We start from the raw sequence: 13,330 nt of genomic DNA on the forward strand, positions 1-13,330 counted from the left end.
TAGCACCAGGGAAACGTTTTGCCGGAAGTTTAATCTCAGAATGGGCAATAACCTGTTACCAACGGAGGACAGCCCCACCATAAACTTAACAACACACGAACCGATCAGCCTTGAGTGTACCCGCCCAAATTCGAGATGTTTTCTGGATTGTATTCACTTTTGGCTGACAGGTAAACCTCATAAATCTACGCGGTTGCAAGCCGGGTTAACCAAACAGCAACGGTAACCGTCATCTTGTTACAACTCTTTTTATTTTCCCGTATCAATCCCGGCAATCCCTTCTAAACCGGGGCATTGTTGAAACTGATTTACACGTACTTGTCCAGCTGCTTGGGGTTCATTTTTACGAATACCGCGCTGAACAAAACCCCCAGATGGTTATATATAGCAGCAAATCACCGCGGCCAGAATGGCTCCGAAGCCATTTATTTGTATTATTGTAATCAAACCGAGGGACGTCAGCAGGGCGAAGGACATTCGGCTCTTATCACAGGAATGAGGCCAAGAGCTTCTTAGGTAAGCCTAGAATTTCATATTTTACAAAAAGGTTTTTTTTTTGATAAGTTTAAAGGAGCTTAACTCGTTTTCTAATTAAGTTAGATCATTTTGAGTAATTTTTTTACAAAGAAAAAAAACTAGTCTCATACGACTTGCTTATCATACGACAAAAAATGCTTATCATACGATTTGCATTTTATGAAAATGGTATGATAAGCAATTTTTTTCATAATTTCAATTTCAAAAAAAAATTTAGGCAAGTTCAGTTGAGCTTAAGTTGGCTTTCGATTAAATGAAATCATATTGATCATCAATCTTGTGTTTTTTTGAAAAAAAAACTCTTATCAAACGACTTCCAATTATGAAAACTGTATGACAAGCGTTTTTCCAAAGAAAAAAAAACTTCTTTAGAAAAAGTAAATTTATTTGAGTTTAGTTTGAATTTTTGTAGATTGGAAGCATTTGACTGTCAAAATTATAATATTTTTTTTTTTGAAAAAAGCTTTTTTTGTTGTTTTCATAAACGAAAACTCAATGATAACCTGTTTTACATAGAAAACAACATCTCAGTAATTACCAGCTTTTCATACAATTCTTTGTATGAAAAGCTTTTCATACAATTCCGGGTTGCTGAAAATTTGACTTATACTTCCTGTAGTTGTCAGAGTTTTTGATTAATGTTATTTATTTCTTTTGCTAGGCAAAATAAGTACCTTTTCAAATACAATTCTTAGTTCTAATTGAGGTCCTGTTTTTTAAAAGAAAGTGTTAGGAGCTAGTTTTTTTTGAAAACCTCGCTGTTTTATTTCCGTTGTTGTGTATGTTGCATCGTCTTGAGAGCGCAATAAATCTTGATGCAAGCAAATTTGTCTTTACCTAGCAAGTCTGCGCATGGCGCCAGGAACAAGAAATTTACGAGACTAGGAGATTCAAATACGATTCCGACTTTTTGAGCAAGTTCAATTAGAATTATTAATTAATTAGTGGTAGAAGATATTCATCGTACCATAAACCTTTAAAGTTATACAATCTCATTGAAATATTTAACAGGAAATACTTTGATTAGACATGCTTATAATTCCATTTTAGTCTTATTGAATTAATTTATAATTATTTAGAGGAACCAAAAGCGCATCTGCTCTAGATCAACGAGCTCCCAATAAAAAAATTCTCAGTGAAATCCATTAAACTTGATTCCAAACACAATTGAACGTACTGTTAAGGATATTTAAAAATATATATATTATTGTCGAATATAGTAATGTCCAATTTCGCTGGTCTGAAACCCTTTTTCTTAATTCTATCCTTTTTAGTTCGGGCTAAACAGCTAGTAGTTAATAGGTTTGGGCTGTTTCAAAAGCTTCCGGGAATTCAATTGTCAACGAAGTTCATACTTAGAACAACTTCAGGAGTTGATCTAACAAAATGCGTCAAAAGCTGTTATTTCACTAAAAAATGCGTAAGTATTGCTTATGGGAACCTTTTATGCGTTTTGTACGCCACCGACCCGAGAGCACAATTAGACGAAAGCTCGCTGATAAGAATAACGAATGATTCGCCTCTGATTATGTATGCGATATCGACCGACTTTGAAGTACCCTGTTATGGTGGCAACATAGCCGCGTATACCGACTCCGACTTGGAAAAATGTGGGTTCGATGAGAAAGTGATTGATTCAAACTGCACCGATTGGTCAAGTTGGAACTCGACTTTTGAATGGCCGTGCAGCGACAAGGCAAAAATTTTACGGTTTAAAACCCACGCGAGAAACTGCACAAGGCCTTTATTTGGCGGGCAAAAAGGAACGTGCCACGAGAAGTGGGAAAAAACTCCACGTCTACTATCCGACTCCGCTCTGAGCTTCGGAACAGCACGAGCAATTTGTTATGGTCCAGGCGAAACTGTATTCTCAGGTTTCTTCTGCTAAATTTCAATAACACCCTAAAATTCGTGCCTAACAGGTGGTTACAGGTTTTCTTTCTCTAAATCAGGGAGATTTTTTCATAAAGATTATTTTCAAAATTTTGGGTGTCCCAACATTGTAAAACGACCTAACTACGAAATTATTTTTGGCAGATTTTTTTCACCCAGCTTTGCTCAGGTGTTCACTGGTTCTACGAGGGTCGTTTTGGAGCGGAGTTCGACGGGATGTATGTTTGGACTGGTTTTCAACGTGTTGGACAGTCAGATGAGTATCGGGATGAAACAGATGAACAGTTTGTGCAAACAGGTTGTGCGGCAGTTTGGGCTGGTACCGAACCATCCGGAGCATCGGACGAAACACAAATTCTGTTCAGGTCCGTAAAAAAGTAGTCTAATTGCACTTTTTTCTGTGTAAATGTAATTGTGACTTTTAGGTAATAATATGTAATAATTTATATTGTATTAGTGTGGTAATGCAGCATCTGTAGTACACAACCTTGAGGACAGTTTGCTAGCTACTGCATCTGCAGTAACCATATGTGCTAACTATATCCATTACGCTATTATTATATAAGTGTGGTCAAGGCCATTTGATGTTGTTAAAACGTTAAGGTTGAATTGGTCAGAGTTTCATATCTCATGCTGAAAAACAGTAACCAATCTCAGCTTCTAACTTCATTAAAAGACAAGATCAAGAGCAGTAAATTTACAGCATCTCTCTTACTTTTATTCCTCAACACGCTACGCAGCTTAGGGATATCACATGGCGCAGCCAGCAGGATTTTTTGCTCAGGACAATAGAACGGACATGGGAATTCCCGTTTACTGGAGCACAGCGAACTCTGATCCACCTTGGAATTTTAAAGTATGGTTAGATCAGTTCCTGATGGCGGTAACTGTAAAAGAAAATGTCAACCCAGAAGTTATGCTGGAAGATCCTAAACCAGTGTTAGAGGAGCCGGAACCCCGTCCAGAAACACCCAGAGAGGGCGAATCTGATGTTGCAACAGCAGCTAGAGAAGCACGGGATAGACTATTAAGAGATCGAGTCGCAGCCGAGAATGAAGAGAGGAGAGAAAGAGGACCTAAAGTGGGTCACAATATTTACTACAACGAAGTTCAAAAGCGATTAGTATCCAGACTATTTCTTGCGTTTGGGACGGAAGGAAAGAAACGTTTTGTTCAAAAACATCCACATGTGGAGATCTCTAAATTGCAATTTAAAGAGATGGTTAGATTAGCAAAAGTAACCTTTGAAAAATGCCAGAGCCTTACTTACGAGCGGTACAAGTTATTCAATAGATCACAGGAAATGGGAGAATCTTTAGAATCATTTCATGCAGCACTAACTGCTCAAACAGCGAAGTCGGCATTGGACACTTTGGAAGATGAGTTAGTCAGAGATCTCTTTATTTCGAAAATGCGGAGTCCAGCATTACAGGACACGCTCACGTTCGAAACGTTACCTCCCGAAGAAGTAATAAAACGTGCCACAAAATTTGAGCAGAGTAAACAATCGACACAAGCGTTTCAGAAATCCACTCTGGGTACTGCGCAAGCAACAACCAAATCAGGGCCCCCAATTAAAATCAAACAAGAACCAATTCCGGTGGTAGGAAACAGGAATCAGAATACTAGAAAGGCCTATCGTGAAAGGAATAGACGAAAACAGCAGGAGGGAAGGGCGATATCGAACAATCAAAACGCAGATGAAAGAAACCATGCAACAGGTGTGGCAGACCATTTGTAGACGGTCACTTGAAAAATTGTGCAGCAATAGGAAAGCAATGTAAGAACTGCAATAAACCAAACCACTTTGCTCGAATGTGCCGGTCACAACAGGTCAGTGAAATAACTGAGAATACAGAGAGTTTTGAGGAAGAATGTAACTTGATTCAAACATTCAATTCGTGCGAAGAATTTGAGGTTATGGCAATTGAACAGAAAGACAGGCAGATAGAGATGATCAATCGATACACCGACGAGAAAATGAAAGAGAACAGTGGCAGTAATGGAGTAAACAAACTAGAAACAAAAAAGATTGACATACGGAAAGATTCATCATCGGGAAGGATGAAGTCACTGAAGGCTCTAATCCGAATTGATAATCAAATAATAAATATGACCGTGGACACCGGTAGCCCAATTTCATTTATAAATTGGACAGTGGCGAAACAGATTCTAGATTCATCAGGAAAAATACAATTTACTCCAGTTGAAAAATTGTACTTACCAGCACAATTCGTGGATTATAATAAAAAACCAATAGCAATATTGGGTGCGGTGAAGGCCAACATACGGTCCGCTGGCTGGGAAGTTCCAGAGGCCACTTTTCTAATAACTGAACGAAGGCGTATTTTGGGGTAAGACCTACAAAGTAAAGTGGGTATAACCACTACACAAAGACCCGCCCCAAAAATGAAATCTCGGTTCGACATAATGCTGTGCGAACAGTCGGAGCCGTGGAAAGAAAAATTCTACGAGGATTTTAAATCACTGTTTGATAGAAAAGGACGATCAGTACATCATGTCGTGAACACCTCTTTGCCCGATTCAAGAAAAAGGGAGGAGGATACCTATCCATATGCAAGATAAAGTCGAGAAGGAAATTGAAAAATAATTATTAGAAGGACATATTCAGAAGTTAGATAAGTGTACCAGTGATTGTTTTATAGCCCCTATTGTCATCACAGTGAAGAAAGACGAGTCAATTAAATTGGCTCTGGATGCAAAGCCCATCAACAGACAATTATATAAAAACAAATATCAGATGCCGAATGTGGAAGAACTATTAGATGGTGTTAGTCAGATAGTAACTGCACAAACAGCAGGTACCTTGTTTTTTACTGTGTTAGATTTGAAATATGCATATAGTCAGCTAAAGTTGACTCCACAAACTGCAAGACAGTGTAATTTCAACATCGTAGGGGGGAAAACTACGGGCACGTATAGATTTCTGTCGGGATTCTATGGGTTGGCTGATATGCCAGCCGAATTTCAAAAAGCAATGGATCGGCCGTTAAATCATTCTAAGAATACGTTTTGTTTCTTGGACGACATACTGATTGTCTCAAAAGGATCGGAGATAGAGCATGAAAAGCTAATTACTGACGTTCTAAGGAAAACTTATCGCTGAAGCTGTCAAAATGTGAGTTCTTCAAAACAAAAGTTAATTGGCTGGGACACAAACTTTCAGAAAGTGGAGTTACCCCGAAAATTACTAAAACGGAGGCTATTCTTAAGTTAGAGCATCCGAAGTTACTCAAACAACTTAGATCTTTTCTAGGTAGTATTAATCACCTTGCGAAGTTTATACCGAATGCAGCCAATTTGACAGACAAACTTAGACCACTATTGCGTGAGGAAAACAAAAAGAAAAAACTGAAAAACATTAAAATCCCAGCAAAAAAATTTGAATGGGGACCCGAACATAGTGAGGTGTTCGAGGAAATCAAAAAAGCGGTAGCAAACATTGCTAAACTGAATTATTATGACCCGAATAGAGATACTCGGGTCAAGTGTAATGCAAGCCATAGTGGACTAGGGGCATCCCTAGAGCAACAGACGGAAAAGAACGAATAGGTTCTAATTTCTTTCGCATCGCGTTACTTAAACAATCAAGAAAAAAAGTATTCTACTAATGAGCTTGAACTGCTAGCAGTGGTGTGGGCAGTGGATCGTTTCAAACATTACTTATTAGAAAAAGAGTTTGTAATAGTTACTGATCATAAGGCATTAACATCTGCTTTAGAAGAAAACAGGTCTAACAAAACATATCAATCCAGATTATTAAGGTGGGTGGACAGATTACTGCCTTATCAATTCAAAATTGTCCATATTCCGGGAAAGGATATGGGGATAGAAGACTATCTATCTAGAGAACCAACCGGAAAACCTTGGCCGGAAACAAAATTGGCTGAAAAATTTGTGGTCACTTCGATTGAGTGCTTTCATAGAGCACTCGACTGTTTATACAGTCGACTGAATGATTCTGATGTAACAATTCAGAGTGAAAAGGTTCTAGAATATTCTCACAAACAGAAAAGAGAAGATAACTTGCTAAAATCCAGGCGTGGTCGCCATAGCAACAAAACGGTCAAAAACCGAACAAAGCTCGACCGGAACGAGAACTGTGGCAATTCAGATTTTTTGACTAACAATAACGTGTTGAATCAGAAGAACACTCTTGTCAATTTCAATAGAGTAGTTCAGTCGGTTAATTTAGTCACAAACAGAAAAGTAAACTCAGAAAAAATGGAGGAAGGAAAGATTACGAAAAAGACACTGAGAATCGGAGACTGTAGGACACAGGAGGAGACCAATCAAGAACGGAAGACAGCTTTGACGAGGACAGCTGTGTTGCACGAGCAGTAATATGGGATCAAGACGCTGAAGAAACGAAAAACTTGCTATCTATTTGGGACCTAGTCAGCAAAGATCAACAGATGCCGGGAAACATCAAAGAACTAGAGACAATGACGCAGATGATCACGAGCAGCCCAAGAGGCTCACCAACGAAATCAATCATAGAAGTGGATCTAACAGCGGAGGATGACGATCTAGGTCCGGAAGTGAGCGAAGTACAACCTTCGAAGAGAATCAACGAACGGCAAACGCAATTGGAAAGCTCAGTGGCAGACAAGGGAGACATCGAAACCTTAGTTTATCGAAACTATTCGATAAAACGCTGTTAGCCGAACTCATTTCGGAGGATGTGTGGATGGACCGATTACGTCGCGTAACAGGTAGGAAGGATCGGGCAGGATTTGAGCTTATGGGCCCATACACAAACCCGCTGTGGAACCAACTCTCAGTAGTCGATGATTGCATTCTCGTAGACAATAGGATAGCAGTACCAGCTCAATTGCGTCAAGCAGTTTTGAAGCGCATTCATAGAGGACATCCGGGGCAGGAGGCAATGATTGACGTGTCAAATTATTTGTGGTGGCTCCACATTCACAAGGATATCGTAAACCTAGCTGAAGAGTGTAGAGAATGTACACGCTATGGTAAGAATGAAAAATATATTTTACCAAAAAAATCTTCTCAACCATTGCCACTGCTATCGCAGCCAGGGCAGGAAGTTCAGTTAGATTACGCAGGACCTTTAGAAGATTATAAAGGAAAGAAAATCTACCTGTTGATAGCGATTGATCGATTTTTGAAGTTCCCGTCGGTGAAAGTAACAAAATCAACGGGGGGAAAGTCCACTACAAAATTTCTAAGGTCGTACATAGATACACACGGTATACCAGAATCGATAAAAACCGGCCAATTTTCGGGATTCAAAGGAAAAGCCATGAAAAAATTCTGTCTCGAACATAATATAACACAAAAGTTCTGTCCGGTGGGCGATCATTGCGGGTGTGGCTTAGTCGAGAGAACAATTCAAACCATTAAAAGCCGCTTGGGGGTGATGTTACTGGAATAAAATGTAAAGTCAATTAAATTGTGTCTCAGTACGATCATTAGGGACATGCGGTGGATAGAACAGAAAACCATACAGAAATCACCGTTTGAAGCACACTTTGGTAGATTACCAAAAACGGAATTTAAAATTATACGAGATAAATTTGTAGATTTCTCTGATAATTTAGATAAGCAGCATCTGGAGAGGTCGGCCCTAACTGCAAGCCAACTCAAGAAGAGGATTGATCAATCTCGGGACTCACTAAAGATTGTCAAAAAAGGGCAGAAAAGCAGAGAGGTCAGCCCTTATTCAAACAAGCCAGTTTGACGACTCAGGAGAGGAACAGAGCACGAACTCTGCGGAACCTGTTTGAGGCGAATGCTGACTGGAACGCAGAGCGGCGTAGATATGACGGACCCAGCCTCTCGCAACTAGTAGATGCCACGAGTACAATCGACCCTGAGCTCGTAAGGAGCTACTCTACTCATGGGAAAAAGGTTTTGTCGAGGACAAACCAAAGGGGTCAGAGTGGAACAACCAAAACCTCAGTCGCAGAGACGAGACGAGAAAAAGTGGAGCGGCACTGACAAAGCCGTTCAAGGGAAAGGTCGCCTTTGATTCACCAAAGACAGTGACAACAGCTGCAGGAGCAGTATACAGGAAAAGTGATCTGGTGAAGTTACAAGGTTCACCTACGAAGTCACTCAAAGAGGGATCAAATCAAAAGGAGAAGGCTAAAAGTCCACTGGAGGAGCCAAAAAGCAAACACCAGAAGAAAGATGACGAGCTCTTGGAGGACACGATATCGGAAGAGGAGGACTGGAATATATCGAGTGAACAGACAAAAGACTTGTTTCAAAACAGCGAGACTGTCGTAACATCGCGTGACACACCGGTTGGTGGGGGACTTAACCTAACAATTAAGCGAGCAAAGCCTAACCTCGGGGGCCCAAAGACAATCGGACCAAAGACGCAAGAACAGGTGGCACTAAACCCGGTAGGGGAATCACGAGATAAAAGAGATCAAACACTTAAAAACAAGGGTAAATAAAAAAAGAAAGCTGGGGTAGCAGCAGAAGAAGTTACTCATCCAACAAAATCAGATGGGGATCAAGCTGATCGTGCAGGCAGTTCGGGCACCAAAAGTGGACATTCTAGGAAGCGCATAACAAGGGACACGTCACCAAGCTCAATCTTGAATGCGTTCCAGAAACAAGACATGGGAGACGAAGAATGGCAAAGCCTAGCCGATCAAGTGTTGACTAGAGGTCTGCAAAGAACAGCGGATGAGATTATTAAATCTAAGATGGAAGATCAAACTGAGACGACAGGCGAACAAGGATCTCCGTCAAGAATTTCGGACGACTCAGTGGTTGACGATCAAGGAGGTACGAATGTCAGGCGTAGTAAGCGAACTACGAAAAACCAGGGGCCTAAAAGATTGGGTAGCCCCGTAAAACATTCAATCAAATATATTAGCGCGGACGACGAGGCAGACGTTAACGAAATGGCTTTAGAGCAGTACCGATCCGGTCTGGCGAATGTGAAAACGAACAAAAACAACCCGATAGAGACCCGACTGAAGCTTTTAGAACGCCATTTATTTCGGAAGAAGTTTGGATATGCTGCCTTGGATACGACACAACCATGAAGCACGCAGTGGAAAGTGCCGTTAGAAATTAAGAAGAAAGAAACGGAAAAGAACAATTTATAGTTAAAATACTCAAAAACAGAACATTCATGGCACCACAAAAACTGAGCTGAAAACTCATAGTATTGTTATTTATAAAATTTTAAATGTATTAGATAAAAATTTATTTGGTCCCCGGGGGAATGTGGTATTGCAGCATCTGTAGTACACAACCTTGAGGACAGTTTGCTAGCTACTGCATCTGCAGTAACCATATGTGCTAACTATATCCATTACGCTCTTATTATATAAGTGTGGTCAAGGCCATTTGATGTTGTTAAAACGTTAAGGTTGAATTGGTCAGAGTTTCATATCTCATGCTGAAAAACAGTAACCAATCTCAGCTTCTAACTTCATTAAAAGACAAGATCAAGAACAGTAATTTTACAGCATCTCTCTTACTTTTATTCCTCAACACGCTACGCAGCTTAGGGATATCACAATTAGTATTAAGTAAATTTTGAAAATTTGGAATACTGTTATGTGCATTCAGAAGAAACTTTATCATAATGAACTGTAAAATTTTGTAGGAAAAGCAGGTAAAGAGCAAACTGGCGCTCAAAATTGACAGCTCAAAACTGACAGCTCTTTAAAGGGCAAGTTCTTTAACTCCACTGGTTGGCGAAAAAAATCAGGTAGTAAAAGCACACAATTGACGAGAACTAGAGAATTCAAAAAATACATTTCCAAAGAAAGGTTCAGCAGCATATATGTCGAAAACTGTTTTCCAGATAATCTGTTTTTGGCATGGAACTAAATTGAAAGCACAAATGCAAACCTTACCAACAGTAGCTTAACATACAAGACTATGAAGATTAAATTAAAGAATTGATTTCTATCCATTTTCAATGAAAATCCCTCTATGGCAACCTATGGAAAAACATCGTGGAAACAATTTAAAAGTATTTGAAGACACAATTGTTTTTGTTACAATATTATTTTGTAAAAATTTTCTTCTTGACTAGCTACATTTGCATCATGTTAACATTCATAATTTTGCAAATGAAGTGATCATTTTCTTTTTGATGATCACTTCCACAATTTCGATACTAAAGTGTTCACTTCCACTTGAAACACAAAAACACTGAAAGAACACAGAAAGCAAAGCAGTCTGTTTTTGAAAAAGGACACAATCAAAGGACCAAAGAGAAAAAAACCTGAGAAAAAAATCACAAAAAGTTTTAACACAAAATGAGACTCTGATCAAAGAGACGCTTAAAGTACACACTCCTCTGGCCTCGCCCACCTGAATGACTTCGCTCGAAGTGTATGTGCCCACCATGTGCTAAGATCCCAACCCTTAAAAATTACTAAGAGTAGCTCTAGTGTGAGGAACTCTCTAAAATAACCGAAACTAATGAAAACGCTTTTGCGAAAACAATTAACGAAAACTCATAACTAAAACTGAATTCACTAACAATTTGCAGATATAATTGTATACTATAAAAAGATTTCTTAGAGCAAAAGGAACGAGCAGCGAAGAGAGATGAAACTCGATGAAATTCGCACTCTGGAATGGCAAATACATTGGTTTGTTGCCGTAGTCACAACGCTCACAGGATTTAAAGTTCGGAGAAAGTATCGCAGCGAAGGTGTCCATCCAAATAGAACAAGTGCTAACTCAATTTTGAACTCAAACATACGAGCCCTAGTCACTTGGCGCTTCACACAGAAAAGTTAACCCCTATCTTGCTATTCGATGAGTAGTTGATAATGCCCGTAGTCTCGCTCTACTCAAAGAAATCTATGCGTCTCGATTAAATGCTGCAACCTTGACTCAATTCCTCAACTCAATCACGATGCACGAAACCCACTTCTGCAAAACGAGCAACTGCACTACTTCTCTCTCAATGAAGACAACTACATCACAACACAAGCAACTGTTTTTTTCTCTCTCTTCGTGCAACCACTGCTTCGAAAAGAATCTGCTCCAAAGAGAATTCAAGAAATTTTTCCATCCATCCTTCACAAGAATAAACTAAAGCCTTTAAAACTTTCTAAACTTTCTACCCCGGATGTGTGGAATCAGTTCAAAACAAGTATTTATTATATCCGATTATATTCATGATAACTTTCTCTGTAGAATACTTAGAACTAATCAATCATGATCCATAACTAACACTTACAATAATTTGTAAGGCTGAAACTGTTTATTCAAGATAAAAAAATAAAAACAAGTAAAAAGAGGTACTTGTGCTTTTCGCTGCCTGGTGATTATTCTTCAAAAACATATTTTAACGACTTCACGTTTATCTCTAAACTACCTAGCACAGTTCAAAAACAATCAGGATGAAAACTGTTGTACGATAAAAAAACATTATGTCAATATCCATAGTAAATCTATATATCAATAATTAAAAATTGATGAGAGTTTGTTTTTTAACAATTTAAACTTTTTTATCACATAATTGTATGTTACCGGATTCCGCTAAAATTTGCAGATTGTGCCTAAAGTTTTGCATTTTGGATAAACAGGCTGATTCCAGTACAGCGCACGTTTACTACAAACATGTATTTTTGTTGCAAATTGAGCAATTTCGATAAAATTTTATTTTTCGCCTACTTATAAAATAGGCTAATTTCAAACTGGTGAAAATATAAAATATCAGTAATCAGATTTTGAAATAGCAATTATTTAATCAATATGCTTGTTCATGGGTATGCTAATTGACACACATGCTAATATGCGGGCCGCTGTAAATCGTATTGATAATAAGTTACGCTCATTTTTAGCTTTAATATGAGTACGAGCGATGGCCTGTGCGATAAGAGTGCGGGGCAAGAAGAAGCACGAGTTGCTTGTGATCAATGGAAACTTGAAGAAACCTTGACATGTGGAAGTGATTACTTCTCATTGATATAAAAAGGAGAGAAAACTTTGAGATGACTGAGAACAATCTTTGGCAGAAAATATTTCGAGATTTTTTAAAATTGATATTTATTATCAGAATTTCTATAGTTTGATGATTTCTCCATTTCGAATCCCTCAGAATTGAAAAGAAGGAGCAATTTTTTAGTTTTAAACCAGATCGTGTAAAAGTTTCGTTCGAAAAATCTATCTTTTGCATGCAACAGTGTGTCAGTCAGCTCCATTTAAAAAAAAAAATTCTTACGCTGTAAGGGAGTTCAATTTTTATCAGCATTTTCCGTCAAAAATTTAGTCTAATCCCTGCCCTCAAATATTCTCGCCTTTATAATAAATCCAAAATCAGGTTAGATTTACTTTTCGTCAAACAAAATGAAAAATTTGTAAATCAGATGAAATTTGAGTGAAGAGGCGCCGCACCATCAAATGCGTTTTATAAGATTTTCAAAAACATTAAAAAAACGGTAGAATTTGATTAAAATCGCATAATTTGACAGAACAATTATAAAATTATCAAATAAATTTATAAAGTTTTGGGCTAATCTCGATTGTGAGGTTAGCCCAGAAAACCAATCTTCCCATTTAACGTGTTAGAAAGTATTATTTATAAGAATATAAAACCAAATGTTTTATCAAGGATAGCCCGTAACTGTGCGTAAATCACAGAATAATCTGACCGTACGGACTCTTTAAAAAACAAAAAAAAAGTTCTTCTTTTTTTTCAAATTACTGTAGTTTTTTTGTGCGTGGTGTGATCAAACGGTTCTGAGTTGATGAAAACTTCGAACTTCGCGTTTTCGACAGTCTTAGCAAATAAGTAAATTAGAAAATAGTGTTGCCAAAAAAAACACAGGAAAAGACCTAATATTTTTCTTTTTTTCGGCGGGAATACAAAAATTTTCCCCGCAGTCAGAACAATGAGAGCATTTTTGTCAAGAAGCTT

At 38.3% G+C, this 13,330-nt stretch overlaps 1 long non-coding RNA gene across 1 annotated transcript; it reads left to right on the forward strand.

Annotated features, from left to right (window-relative positions):
- The first annotated feature begins 1,607 nt into the window (after positions 1–1,607).
- On the forward strand, positions 1,608–12,502 carry LOC134853322 (uncharacterized). Its single transcript, XR_010164341.1, has 3 exons — positions 1,608–2,411; positions 2,600–2,795; positions 12,255–12,502. It is a non-coding gene; the product is annotated as an uncharacterized LOC134853322 (long non-coding RNA).
- The last annotated feature ends 828 nt before the right edge of the window (positions 12,503–13,330 follow it).

This window comes from Symsagittifera roscoffensis, chromosome 8, assembly GCF_963678635.1.
Source record: "Symsagittifera roscoffensis chromosome 8, txSymRosc1.1, whole genome shotgun sequence".
In the NCBI taxonomy this organism is placed as follows: domain Eukaryota; kingdom Metazoa; phylum Xenacoelomorpha; order Acoela; family Convolutidae; genus Symsagittifera; species Symsagittifera roscoffensis.